Source organism: Macaca nemestrina, chromosome 1 (genome assembly GCF_043159975.1).
Source record: "Macaca nemestrina isolate mMacNem1 chromosome 1, mMacNem.hap1, whole genome shotgun sequence".
Classification (NCBI taxonomy): Eukaryota; Metazoa; Chordata; class Mammalia; order Primates; family Cercopithecidae; genus Macaca; species Macaca nemestrina.
This window is the reverse complement of record NC_092125.1, coordinates 75,621,139-75,635,024: the sequence shown is the minus strand read 5'-3', so window position 1 is coordinate 75,635,024 and position 13,886 is coordinate 75,621,139. Positions and strand designations below refer to the sequence as shown.

The 13,886-nt window shown below is 34.3% G+C and overlaps 1 protein-coding gene across 12 annotated transcripts in view; it reads left to right on the top strand.

Moving 5' to 3' along the window:
- LOC105493512 (G-patch domain containing 2) overlaps nucleotides 1-13,886 on the top strand; it is a 203,792-nt gene that overhangs the window by 155,423 nt on the left and 34,483 nt on the right. The window contains exon 9 of one of the 12 annotated variants that reach the window (XR_011614257.1): nucleotides 7,124-7,197. The exons of the other annotated variants lie outside the window; for them this stretch is intronic. The gene's annotated coding sequence lies outside the window, so the exon portion shown is untranslated. The remainder of the gene's footprint in view (nucleotides 1-7,123; nucleotides 7,198-13,886) is intronic. 12 annotated transcript variants of the gene reach the window in all.

Sequence of the window (13,886 nt, the reverse complement as noted above, 5' to 3'; positions counted from 1 at the left end):
CTACTTCATCAATAATGCACACTGTATTCTTCAAGGTATCCTATACTTCTCTCTTTTCCTAAAAGGGCAGGGTTCCTGTGGGTTTCCTAACTTGCTTCTCATGCTTCACTATCTCCTCTTGTGGAATCAATTACCATTAGCAGTGCCCATCATTACATGCCATTTCATCATATCCTGAATGTTAATATTCACTACTAATAAAGTATTGATTCACTGTATTTGTTCATACGTTTATTGTAAATAACATTCTTATTCTTCTCACATAGTATGCATAATGGGTCCTATAATCAAATTTCAAGGGAGAAACATGCTGATTTTTAATACGGATTTAATTTATCTAATTGATTCAAGTGGTATTAGTCTTATAATCTTTCTTTTAGTTTATTGTTTCATTTTTATTTCCTGAGAGGTGTCCTTGTCATAAAGTAGATGTGTCAGATAGTGAGTTATGTGAGGAATTGTCATCATGACATTATTTTCACATATTTATTTGATGTGTTTTCCCGAGATTTAGCCTCATAGTCCCTAGAGTTACGTGTTTCCTGTCTCATCTTCTTCCACGTTGCTTATATCATGTTGATTATTTCCTTCTATACTTCCGTTTGATAAGTCCGTGGTTTGTTTTTTTTTTTTTTTTTTTACAGTCATTCTTCCATTTCTTCAGTGTTTTCTGTCCATTTGCCCACTATGAAGTTGTATCTTAGTTTTGTCGTCTCTTATCTGTCTAATATTTTATGGATATCTCAGGGTTTGTTCATGCCGTTCTGTCACTTTTATATACCTCAAAACCTTTGAAAGGCATGACTGCAACTCAGGAAAACATGAAATTCTTTTCATAAATAAATGCATAAAAGCATACTCAGTTGTTATTTTTTTAAAAAAAGAACTACCTATTACCTGTCACTTTCAATATTTAGTAATCAACAGGCATGGTTTTTGAGTGGTCATTACATGCAAGCAGTTATTAAAGTGAACACACACACAAATACACACATGTACACACACACACAGAGAGAGAGAACAAAACCTTGAGCCAATGCACCTAAGTGTTTTTTAGAGATAAATACTAGTGATGTCTAGATTTATTAAGCAAGTTCACTGTGCACTAGTTACCAACTTATCTGAGTCTTCTAAGGCAGAACACACTCACGTGCCACAGGTTATATGAAGCAGACTGATTACTCACAGATAGGTAGTAAGGGACAAAAGCTTTTATGATCTTTTGTGAGCCAGCCTCCCAAGGCTCAGGAAAGCTGCCTGGGGCTGATAGAGTTTCCTCCACGCATGCCCAGTCGCACCACAGCTAAGGGATCCAGAAAGTAAGCATGCCCTGGGTTATATACCTTAGTGGGGAAAGAACTTGCTGTGCTAAAGAGTTGAAGGACATCCTGTTTCTAGGGGGGACTAGGACAATGCCAAAGCCATTTCAGCCAGTTCCTCCCTCTGTACATTCTTTCTCCAGTTATTCTTGAGAACTACAGGTGAGAAAGCAGGGAGAACAGTTCTGCAATTTCAATCCTTTTTTTTCTTGGTATGTCTGTATTTAAATATGATTTTATGCTTCACAAAATTAGAAGGACCTTTCGCACTGCTATCACCTCATTCTAGAGCTACAACTAAATAATGTCACGTTGTTTCTCGTGTCAGAAGCCTTTGGTTAGCACCAGAAAGTTCAATATAGCTTTTCCAAATTGAAAGTCTGTTGGGCCGGGCACGGTAGCTCACACCTGTAATCCCAGCACTTTGGGAGGCCAAGGCGGGCAGATCATGAGGTCAGGAGATCGAGACCATCTTGGCTAACATGGTGAAACCCCATCTCTATTAAAAATACAAAAAATTAGCCAGGCATGGTGGCAGGTGCCTGTAGTCCCAGCTACTCGGGAGGCTGAGGCAGGAGAATGGCGTAAACCTGGGAATCGGAGCTTACAGTGAGCCGACATCGGGCCACTGTACTCTAGCCTGGGCGACAGAGCAAGACTCTGTCTCAAAAGAAAAAAAAAGAAAGTCCGTTGAAAACATGCATTAAGCGATGCCTAATACGAAGTGATACGGCATTTTTTAAAAGATCTTGCTCTTTTAACACATGTTTATGCTTATGATTAGTCTTTATTGCTGTAAGTATCCATGTAACAAACTTGATTATTTGTGGCAGCTTTATTCAACTGTTTAGATTCAAAGCCTTTCCTTATGGATATGGCACCATTTTTTTTGAAGGAGTAGGGTTTGAATTTGCCGTGTTTTCTTACTTACATGATTTTTGTCATTTACTGTTATGAAGCACAAAAGCCAAATCATTTAGTAGCCTGACATGTAATTTGAAATCAAGTAAAAACATTTTTATTGCTGACATTATTAAATTGTACTTAATTTTTAAGTGTCTTTTAGAAACATATTTAATTCACTTTTACTTAGTTGCTAAATGCATTATATTTTTCACTTTTCATCTACTTAATGTCAAATGATTTGATCATCCATGGATTCCATGTGACATAATTTCTTAGGTTGTCTATTAATAATGAGAAGAAAGAAACTTTTTCTCCTGTCATTTTGCCTGATTAGCAATACAAGGAGTTTCCTAAAATGAAAAAAACAAAAATGACAATAGATTTAATCAGAGAAACAAAACAGATCTCATCACATTCATGTCAACCCTCTTCCATCAAGTTAGAAAGAACATTCCTATTTACTTTAATACAGAGCACATTCGTTTTTATATGATACAGATCACTGTATTTTGTTGCGGATGTAACAGATAGAATTACAGCTGCTCTTTATTTGATCATCTAAAGATCCAAAGATGTTCAAGGTTTCGGTTTACTCAGTCTTCCCCATACTGTCATTTGTTGTTTGGAAAGGAGACATAATTTGCAACAGATACAAAACTATTTGTCATTTTGCAGATTTGCCAAAAGTAAATGAAACTATTAATTATGAAATTTTTGAGCAGCTGTTAATAAATTGGGATTGGGTAACTATTCATTAGAGTACTGCTTAATGACATGGGCTATATTTGTTTAATGTTGCTTTTCCCAGAAATATATCAACAAAATTAAGTATATCAACAAAAAGTGATGCTTTATTTTAATGATTTAAGTTGTCTATCCTACCTTAGTAAATTTAGGATTTTAAAACAAATTATCTTTTGTCATATTTTAAAGCAAATTCTATCACTTGACATTTTATATTTTGTATATTTTATATGTCCAAAATAATGGTTTAAAACTGCTTTTAAACTAACTTTAAAAGTAAAATTTCTAGTTTATTCTCATTTTTCCCTTCCATACCTAAAATTAGCATTAGATTTTATTGTTGTAAAAAAGTTTAGCCTTTCAGATAGAAAAATGTCTTAGATTTTTTTATTCATTCTTATGTATACATGAATGATTAGAAAGTATTCACATATTTGCTTTAATTCGAATGTATACATTCTATATTTGTTTAATTGGAATGCATTTAATTACATATATATTCCAATTAGAAAAATGGCATCTAAGTATAGAGATCCTTAGAGTAGAATAATTGGAAGCATACCACATATACAACATAAAATGGTTTTTAAGGGATTTAATTAATCTGTTTTACTCTATATAACCAAATTATTGTATTATATAAAACTACACTATTATCAAATTGCCAGTTCTCATGCTTTCTGTCCTTTTGGCATCCTGAAATTCTTCCTTGCCAAGATTTTAAACTAATGATCATAGAGGGTTATTTTAAATTGTCATTACACTAAATAAAATTAGTTATCAGCCACTTAGAATTTTGGAGGTTGCTCTTCAGTTTTATATGAAAAACCCACACAGAAAAAAAGGAATTTGACATTTAGAAATAAGTAATATGCCCAGTAGGTGGTAAATAAAACAAAAACAAAATACTACTACTAACTAGTGAAACTCTTATTACTTATATCTTCTCTTTTTCTGGTAGATGAACTAGATATTTTCAAATGACAAAAGTACGCACAGCCTCTCATCTCTAGGATTGCAGTTGAATTTGGCCATGGTCACTAATGATGGAAAATAGTTGGCATGTGAAAGCTGTTCCAGTGACCCTTAGCTGAAATGAATTTGTGGTCTAAAGTCCATTTCCTTAGGGACAGGTGTTTGTTTCACAGTTGGCACTCTCCAAATTGGTCCTGTGATTAAATGGGCATGGACACAGAACTAACCTTTAACTCCCGGAGATGATTCTCCTAGGAAATGATTAGGATACACCTGCAGGCCCATATCACAACAGCTTGTATCACTACTGCAGCCTGGGTTATAACTTCATTATGAGTACATTTGGGGATCTGTTAATCCAATGTGTATGTGCCAGAATATTTCCCAAAACAAACAAGCAGTCCTAATTTATTAATAAGATAATCACTGTAAAAATTAATATTTTAAATCAGCAAAATAATAAACAACATCTGCTGCTTGATAATTTGTACCTTACAGTCCTCAGGAAAAAACCTATTAAATTCATCTGCCACACTGAAAATACTTTCAATTTTAAAATATTACTTTATGTCTACAGAAATCACATCAACCCTTGAATATTTACTGCTCATAATATAACAAGAATTATTCTGCAATCTAAAAATTTAATGCATATATAAGTATAATTAGAATGTTTTACTATATAATGAATAAAAATATTCAAATATTAAATATTTGGCTATCACTCATTTTAGATAATTTTCATTTCCTTTCAATTACAGGAACAATTTAAAAATAGCAAGATAATGTCCTAAAAGTTAGAATTATGCTTTTAAAAGAATCAATTTCTTTATAATCAGTACCTTTCCTTTGCCTTTTTTTGTAGAAATAATTGTTTTTCAAATTGTTTTTCATCATTCCTTAGTGATTTGTTTGTATACCAAGATATTGGTGGGAATTTACCTTTGTTTATTTCATATACTTCTGATCAGTTCCAACTCATGCCCAATTATATTACACTAAATTAACATAATTCAACAGATGTTGATATTTAAATGTTTTCTGGCATTCAAATCTTGGACAGCTGTCTTCGAGCTTGGGGAAAAGGCAAACATTTAGAGTTAAATGCTGAACATATGCTTAAATTACTAATTAGAAAGATGGAATAAAAACTATGTATTATCCTTTCTAAGGACAATAAACCTCAGATAAAGATTTTTGTAATCTTTTTAAATCAAGTTACAGTCCAGGGGTCTATGCAGACTAGATTTAGACCTCATGAATAACTTAATTTAATTTCAAATTTGGTCACTTAAAAATTATGAAGAGTCTCTTTCATTAAGCCTTGAAAAAGCTGTAATGACTTATACTGGCAATCTTAAGGCTTGAAAAGATGCTTTTTCACTTACATTGTCAAGATGATGAAAGCAATTTTTAACAATTTTTTTATACACAGAAATACAGAGAAAAACATGAACTCATTGTGTCTATTAACTGGCTTAGATAATTATCAACATGTGGCAAACCCTGTTTCATCTGTATCCCCCGCCCCCCAACTCCTTTATTTCAACTGAAATACATCAGTGTGTTTCTCTAAAAGGTAACAGCTTCTTTAAAAAAAAAAAAAAAAAAACAAGTCTCAGTATCTTTATCCCATCTATAAAAAATAACAATAATCCCTTAATATATATGAATATGTATATATGCAATTGATATTTACATTTCCTTTATTATTTTATTGCCTTATAATCTCTCAGATTTCCTTTGATATATAAATTCCCCTTTTCCAACTCTCTCTCTCTCTGTGTGTGTGTGTGTGTGTGTGTGTGTGTGTGCGCGCGCGCGCGTTCCTTGACATATTTTGGTTGAAGACATCGGGTGTTTGGCCTGTAAAATTTCTCACATATTGGAATGTTGCTGATTTTCTCTACATGGTGTCATTTAACATACTCCACTGTCCTCTGTGTTTCCTGTAATTGGTATTTAGATCTGGAGAACTGATTAGAGATTCAGGTTTGGTGTTTTGTTTTGTTTGGCAAGATTGTTCCAAAGGTGATATTGTATACTTCCCTCACTTATATCTCTTTCCGTGATTTATTTGGCATGATGATTATTGCCCAGATTTATTCATTAAGGGTTGCAAAATAGAGCTGTGTTAATTCTTTTAATATGTTCTTGTTACTTCTGTTGAAAACTTCCTCCTCTCCAACTACTCAATTACTTTAAGGTACAGATCATGTAGGAAAAGCAAGAGAAATACTTGATTCTTTCCCCTTATTAGATGTCAGTTTTCAAAATGAATTGGTTCCTAACATTTTCCAAAGGTGAACTCACTGATGTAAACACATTTGATGTGTTTCCTCCATTAGTTATAATTCTAATTGATGCAAAATTGTCCCATTTGTGGCCAATGGGAGATTATTTAAAGTAGTTGTGTGTTTCTTTGCTGCTAGTCTTTGCTTTCTGGTATGTTTGCATTTTCTAGGCTTTTTTTGGACCTTTTCTGACTGAGGAGTCACCCATTTCTCCAAGAAGCGCTGATTCCTTTACTATAATAGGAAATAGGTTTAGAAGCCAGAGTCTGGATGTTAGGAATGTCTCTGTTTCTAGGTCTTTTCAGATAAATTAGTTAGGATTTTTTTTTTTTAAGAAAAAAAATATTGATTCATACTGATAGTTCCAGTTCAAATTCAAGACTTTATTGTTTATACTTTCTGTCATTGATTTTAGTCTTTTTCCAACCGTATTAAAAATATCACATCTTGGTATCGGAACATTCATTTTATTTACCCCACCATTCACAGACAGCAATCTCAGAATCACCATACTATCATCACTACCAGTAAAATAATCACTAAAAAGTGTTTTTTTCTTTTTTCTACATTTATTTGATACTTACTATAAGTACACTAGGAATATACAGTCATTTTCCTGTGTTTTAAAGTAACTTGAAATAGTTTCTAAGTTTAGGTATGCCGATGTATAATTAGTGTCATTTTCAGCAACAGGTTTCTTTTTAACGTGTTTAATTTTGTTTTATAATAATATAAAAACACTCATGGGATCCATAATCAAATTTTCAGACAGTTATTTTCAAAGAAGTCTCACTTCTACCTGGTTCCCTCCATTTGTTTCTTCCCCAAAATGGGTTTTGTTTTGCTTATGATTTATCCTTTTTTTTTTTTTTTTTTTTTTTTGAGACGGAGCCTCACTCTATCACCCAGGCTGGAGTGCACTGGCATGATCTTGGCTCACTGCAACGTCCGCCTCCCAGGTTTGTACAAGCGATTCTCCTGCCTCAGCCTCCTGAGTAGCTGGGACCACAGGCACCTGCCACCACACCTAGCTAATGTTTGTATTTTTAGTAGAGACAGGGTTTCACCATGTTGGCCAGATGGTCTAAAACTGCTGACCTCAGGCAATCTGCCTGCCTCAGCCTCGCAAAGTGCTGGGATCACAGGCGTGAGCCACGGTGCCCGGCAGATACATCCTTTCATTGGCTTTTGTTCCCCTGTTTTTAAGAGAAACAGACATCTCTCTTTCTCTCCCTCTCTTACTACCTTTACCTTTCTTTTTCTCCTTTCTCTTGCCCTCATTCTCACTCTGGTATACCATTGGACTTAGAGGAAGGCTTTTTTTTTTCTCCTAATAATTACCTGTTTATTATTACCTCTATATAACAGTCTTAGGCCCTTTCCCTTCCTTTTTGAGGCCCCTTGCTGCTGGTTCCCTACTGTGAGCAATGTTGAAGTTAGCTGGCCTCATGTGCCCTCCTTTCATTTGTTAATATCTGTAAGACAGTCAGGGAACTTATCTTATTTTTCCTATATACTTTTTATTTTCATCCATTTTTAGCCAGGCATGGTGGCTTATGCCTGTAACCCCAGCACTTAGGGAGGCAGGGGCAGAAGGATAGCTTGAGCCCAGGAATTTGAGACCTGCCTGGGCCATATAGAAAGACCCCATTCTCCACAAAAAGGAAGAAAGAAAGAAAAAAACAGGTATTTTCATCCACTTTTAGGTACTTATACTGTGTGTACATTGTCTGACACATACAGCGATTTAGTGCTATACTGCCTCCTTTTTTCTTTTTCAGTTCTAGTTTGATTTAGTTTTAGTTCAGTCCATTCAGTTTTAGTTCTATAACTAAATATATTTTTAATGATCACCACAAAATCTTAAGTCAATGCTTTTGTATTCTTTTTGTCTGAAGTTTATTCTCTAGTTATTTCCTCTGGAAGTGCTCATTCAAACAATATTTCCTGAGTTCTTGCCTGTTATTAGCAGTTTATGCATGAACTGTATATTTAAAGGTCATTTTGGCCAGATACACAATCCATGACTCATGTTTTCTTCTCTTAACTATCTTAAATATGTTACTCCAATGCCTATATAAAATGTTGCTTTCGATGTCTGATATAGTCTGATTTTCTTAGACATAAAAGTGACTTGGTTTTGCCTGGATGCTCAATGTGTATTTTCCTTTTCTTTAAAGACCAAGAGTTTTACCTAGACTATATTCTCATGTTGATAATTTTAAGTGATTTTTCCCAGGGATGAAGTTATGCTTTTTTGGTAGGTAGTTATTATTGTTTTATGTATTAGTCTGTTTTCATGCTTCTGATAAAGACATACCCAAGACTGGGAAGAAAAAGAGATTTAATTGGATTTACAGTTCCACGTGGCTGGGGAAGGTCTCACAATCATGTTGGAGAATGAAAGGCAATTCTTACATGTTGGCAGCAAAAGAGAATGAGGAAGAAGCAAAAGCGGAAACCCCTGATAAACCAATCAGATCTCGTTAGACTCTTATTCGTTGTTATGAGAATTGCATGGGAAAGACCTGCCCCTGTGATTCAGTTACCTCCCCCTGGGTCCCTCCCACAACATGTGAGAATTTGGGGAGCTACAGTTCAAGTTGAGATTTGGGTGAGGACACAGGCAAACCATCTCATGTTAAAGATAAATTTCAAGATTTTGTCCAATTATGTTTTATATTTGTTTTGTTTTGTTGCGTTGGCTTTGTTTTAAAAATTTCTTTTAAACTTGCATTGGATCTTCTTTGCCTGTCTTCTGTAGCTATCATTTTCTAATCCTTTTCATTTCTTTTTTATAATTTTTAAAGTTTTTATTTTTTACCTTTTCCATTTTTATTGTATTTTCATATTCTGTTTCTCCATCATATGGCTCACTCCTCTGTTCCTTTTAGTTTAGTTTCATTTCTGAAATAATTTTTTCCTTTTATTTCTAATTGCTTCCTGAATGCTATCATCTCTTCTTTTAAATCTTCCTTTTATCCAGTACCTTTATTTCTCAACCTCTCTAGTTGTGACTTTTTCAAGTATCTTCTATCATTTTCTTAATTTCCTTTAACTTGTTTTAGAATTATCAGGTGTAGTTTTCATTTTTGTGGGCATATCTTTCTAGAGTACTCTTACAGTCTCTAAGGACCTTATTTTTTTCTTTTAATAATCGTTCGTATTTAAGTATCTGCAATGCTGTTCTGAATGAGGTTTCCTGTACTTTTAAGAAGGACACCATGAGACAGGATAGCCTTCTAATTTCATGGTTTTATACCTCTTTCTTCTGTTGTTTTCACAAACCGGTCAAAATTCTGGCCTCATATTTTCCATTATCTGCCTCTTCTATTCCTCTCAGTATTTTTATCTAGACCTTCTGTTTCCTTTTCGCCTTGGCCTCTGTTTTGCTCCAGTTCACTTCTACTTCCACTGTTTTTCCTTGGTGTAGGATTTTTATCCTGGGAAATCACTTTAATTTTTTAACTTCAAGAATTTATATGATCCAACTAATCCAACATCACAGAACTATTACATCTTGGTCCTCTTGCACTCATTTATAAACTGGAATCTCTCAGAACACCTCTTAAGTTTAGCATCTGTTTTCATCGTGTCTCCCTATACTTTCCATTGAGTGGTAAAGCTTTGGAGGTTTTCCTGTGCTGGGGGCCATTTGCAGATTTCTCTGCTTTTTCCTACCCAGATGTTGATGTGGCATCTCATAGCTGCCAATAATTTATATCTAACCACCTGTTTGAGGATGAGAAGGGGAGGGTTTGGGGAATACCTTGTTGGCTAGGTATTGGTGTACAGGGGTTTTTGGTAATGCCACATGTTATTATATACATTCAACAACAGTGTCATTGCCACCATATTCCCAGAGTACTCTTAATTATTACTTTTCAGGACTTCTACATAGCATGTTTATTTTTAAGTAGGTAAATAAATTATTAGAGTGCTAAGTGGTCAGGGTTTTATTTCTTTTAGGATGATATTGTCTGTTCCTAGAAAAAAATGATGTTTCATACAGTCCTTCACACACCATTAAATGCCTTTTATTCTGAGTATGTGAAAGACATTAGGCTAGGTGATATGTGTGGAACCCAGATGCTATTCTGTCTGCATTCCAGGAACTTACATTCTGGCCAGAAAAACCTGAATTCTGTCTTTTACTCCTTTCAATCCTCACCCTTGTTCTCTTTATCCATTCTCCATATCATAACCAGAATGACTTTTGGGGAATCCAAATCTATTTATGTATACTTAAACCTTGAACTCCTGGGCCCAAGATATCTTTCTGCCTGAGCCTCCCAAGTAGCTAGCACTAAAGTGAACATCACTGTTCCTGCCTTTTTTTTTTTTTTCTTTTTTTTTTGAGTGATAAGGTCTTGCTATGTTGCCCAGGCTGGTCTTGAACTTCTGGCCTCAGGCAATCCTCCCATCTCAGCCTCCCAAAGTGCTGGGATTACAGGCATATATCATCCTGCTGACCTACTTAAAATTTCTTAATGGATTTTCATTGCCTTAAAACCAAGTCCTAAACGTGGCTTGCAAGGCCTTCCTGGTCTAGCCTTTCTTATTTTTTTCAGCCTCATATCCAATTACTTCTTACCTTGAATGCCATATGCCAGCTGCAGTGAACTTGTTTTACTTCCTCAAGTAAACTATACCCTCTCTATGGTAGATTTTAAGACTCATAAAAAAGATATAAAGTGTTGTGGAAAATCAGCTTGAGAAACTATAATTTGGTATGCTATGTTCTGCCATGTTAGCATAAATGACACTTTCATATTTTAGTTTGTAGAATACATTTAGACCTTATTAGCTACAAATAAATCCATTCTATTTCCTTTGTACTGTAACAATAAAATATGATCTCAACCACAGAGTTTCTCTACTCTTTTATACTTATGATTGGGCCTCAAAATTGCCAAATTATGCCATATTCAATTTATTTTATACAAATTTCCTTTATGGGAAATTATGGGTAACATTTATTGAATGCATACTTGAGGCACACATTTCTTTAATCTTCACATCAACTCTGTGAGATTGGTTCTGCTATCATCTCCATTTTACACATGAGAAAGGCCAAGCATAAAAGGATTAACTAACTTGCCCAGGTTCACCCAAGTTGCTAAGTGAGGGAGCAGGAATTGAACTTTGTCTCTTTGGGCTGCAGAGTCCACACTCTTAACCGCTGTGCTCTTCTGCCTCACAAGATGAGTAGATGGGGAGGTGAGGAGGAATGAAAAAACAGATCATTTAAAATATACGACTTTAGTTGAAGAAAAAAATTTCCCCATCCTGTTTATAGCTAACACCATAATAGCTAAGATTCATTGAGTATTAACGATGTATTTTAACTCATTTAATTTGCAATATTATCCTATGAAGTAGATATTCTTATTATCCCCATTTTACACAGGAGGAAACAGAAGGGTTAAATAGCTTTCTCAGGTCAAATGGTGGTTAATTTATACAGCAGCGTCTTTTTTTTTTTTTTTTTTTGTCTTATTTCTATGCCATTTAAAAGTAAACTTGACTGCTTTCTGAAATCTGTTATCTTGCCTTTAATCAAAACTGTTGATTCTTCTAAAATAGCACTTAAACAGTATGTAGATTGATTTATGTGCAAAGAAAAGTGATATTTTGCAGTCATGACTAACCTGATCATTGTTGAATCATTTGACATTTGATTTCTGAAATTTACAAAACATAGAGACTTGTATGTTTTTCTAAAGAAAAGCATTGTGAAAATGAGAAGAGGAAAAGACAGTTTATATTTGAAGTTAATTTTTGTAGGGTAGTATTTTTCTCCATAAACATTTAAAATCAGTAGACCTCTTAAATACAGCACGTAATAGACCCAAATTAACAAAAATTATAAACTGCCTTTGGTTCAAAGATCTTAATGTCAAAACTATCCTGAATATAAGCTCATGCTCCTCAACTTTCCAGTTATTTCAATTGAAGTTAATTAGGAGAATCCTGAAGTCCTCTTCCTCCCAGTTGTTGAACATTAATGTTCATGTACTCATCACAAGCCTCCTGATACCTCATCTAGCTATTACAGTATGTTTTATAGTCTAGTAAATATTTGCTAACAAGTCTGTAAAAGTTTTATGGATATAACATTTACCTACCAAAAACTATCATGGAAGAGGAGGGTCTGAAACCATTCTTTTCATAAAGTTACACTTAGTGAAATGCAAACTTATGTAGAAAGGGAAACATTTTAGAATAAAGGTACATGCATATACTGTAAAAACTAGCTTCAGTTAACAAGCTTAGTTTTGCAGATATTTATATTCTAAAGCCCAAGAAATGGACCAAATATGTTTTGTAGTGTTCTGTAACTAAGCATTTATATAGTAAAGAAATTGGAACCACAATAAAAAGACTGGTTAACATGAAAATAGATTACTAATTAAAAAAAAATCCTGACATGCCTTGTTAAATTTTATTCAATAACTATTTATTAAATACCTGATATGGTAAGGCACGTAACTGCTAAGGAAAATGTACTTAAAGAAATAAATCAGATGTGGGCCTTACTGCCTTCAAGGAGTATACAGTCTGGCTACAATACTAGTTTGTGTACATATATAGCTGTAGTTTAAGGTAGAAAATACTGTTTGCTCCCATGAGTAAGAGGTTATTTCTGGCAATGTGTATCAGAACAATCTGCATAAAGGAGGTGGCATTTCAAGTGTGTCATAGGTTTCCAATTGAATTCTACCAATAAGCAATAATTTAACCTAAATGCAAGTAAGTTTGCATTTACATGGTAACACTGTCTGACATATTTCAAAATAGAAATAACTTCTTATATATTTCAAAAGTTTCTGATATTCTGGCCTAATATTAAGACATCTAGTCTTATCTTCTCAATATGGAGATAAAAGTAGCAAGCACATTTTTTCTTTGCTCTTTAGTAGTCCTACTCAGAAAATGTACATTATAGCATATAGAACTGTGACGTTATCATTACCATATTACTTTGCTCAACAAGCAAAGTCGTGGGACACTTTGCAGAAAATCAAAGCTGAACTCAGTCTTCAGCCTGTATTTGCCAACTCAATTATGCGAGTAAATTGTAGACTCTCTTGAATGAGTGAAGCCTGTCAACTTCAAGAGTTACCTTGGAAATGGATCCACATTTGACTCCATCTCTGCCTGAGAGCAACTTCCAGAATTGTGTCTATAGAGAATTATGGAGTGACCTTTTTCCATTGAATTCAATTTGTCAGTATGATTAATAAACTACATAAATTAAATAAGATTTTTAAGGGGAATTTTAAATAATTGTGAATAGACAGATTTATAGAATTTACTAAAACTTGATGTGTGCAGAGAGGTGTCATCTCCTCCCACTGCTCCGTATGTGCCAACTCCAGTTATACTGAATCACCTACAGAAACATAGCAATGGCATGTCATGTGCACACTGAATGCCTTTGTGCCTCTGCAAATGTGTTCTCTCACCTAGGGGCCTAGAATGCTGTTATATGCTGGTTGGGGATTCTCTTTGAAAATTGGGTTGGAATCATTTTTCCCACGTGATCAATAGACTTGAACCCCTAGAAAATGAACATCGTATCTTTTTTATTTCTCAATAAAAAATGTATTTCCTGTCTGATGGCATAGGGCATGTCTTGCATTAC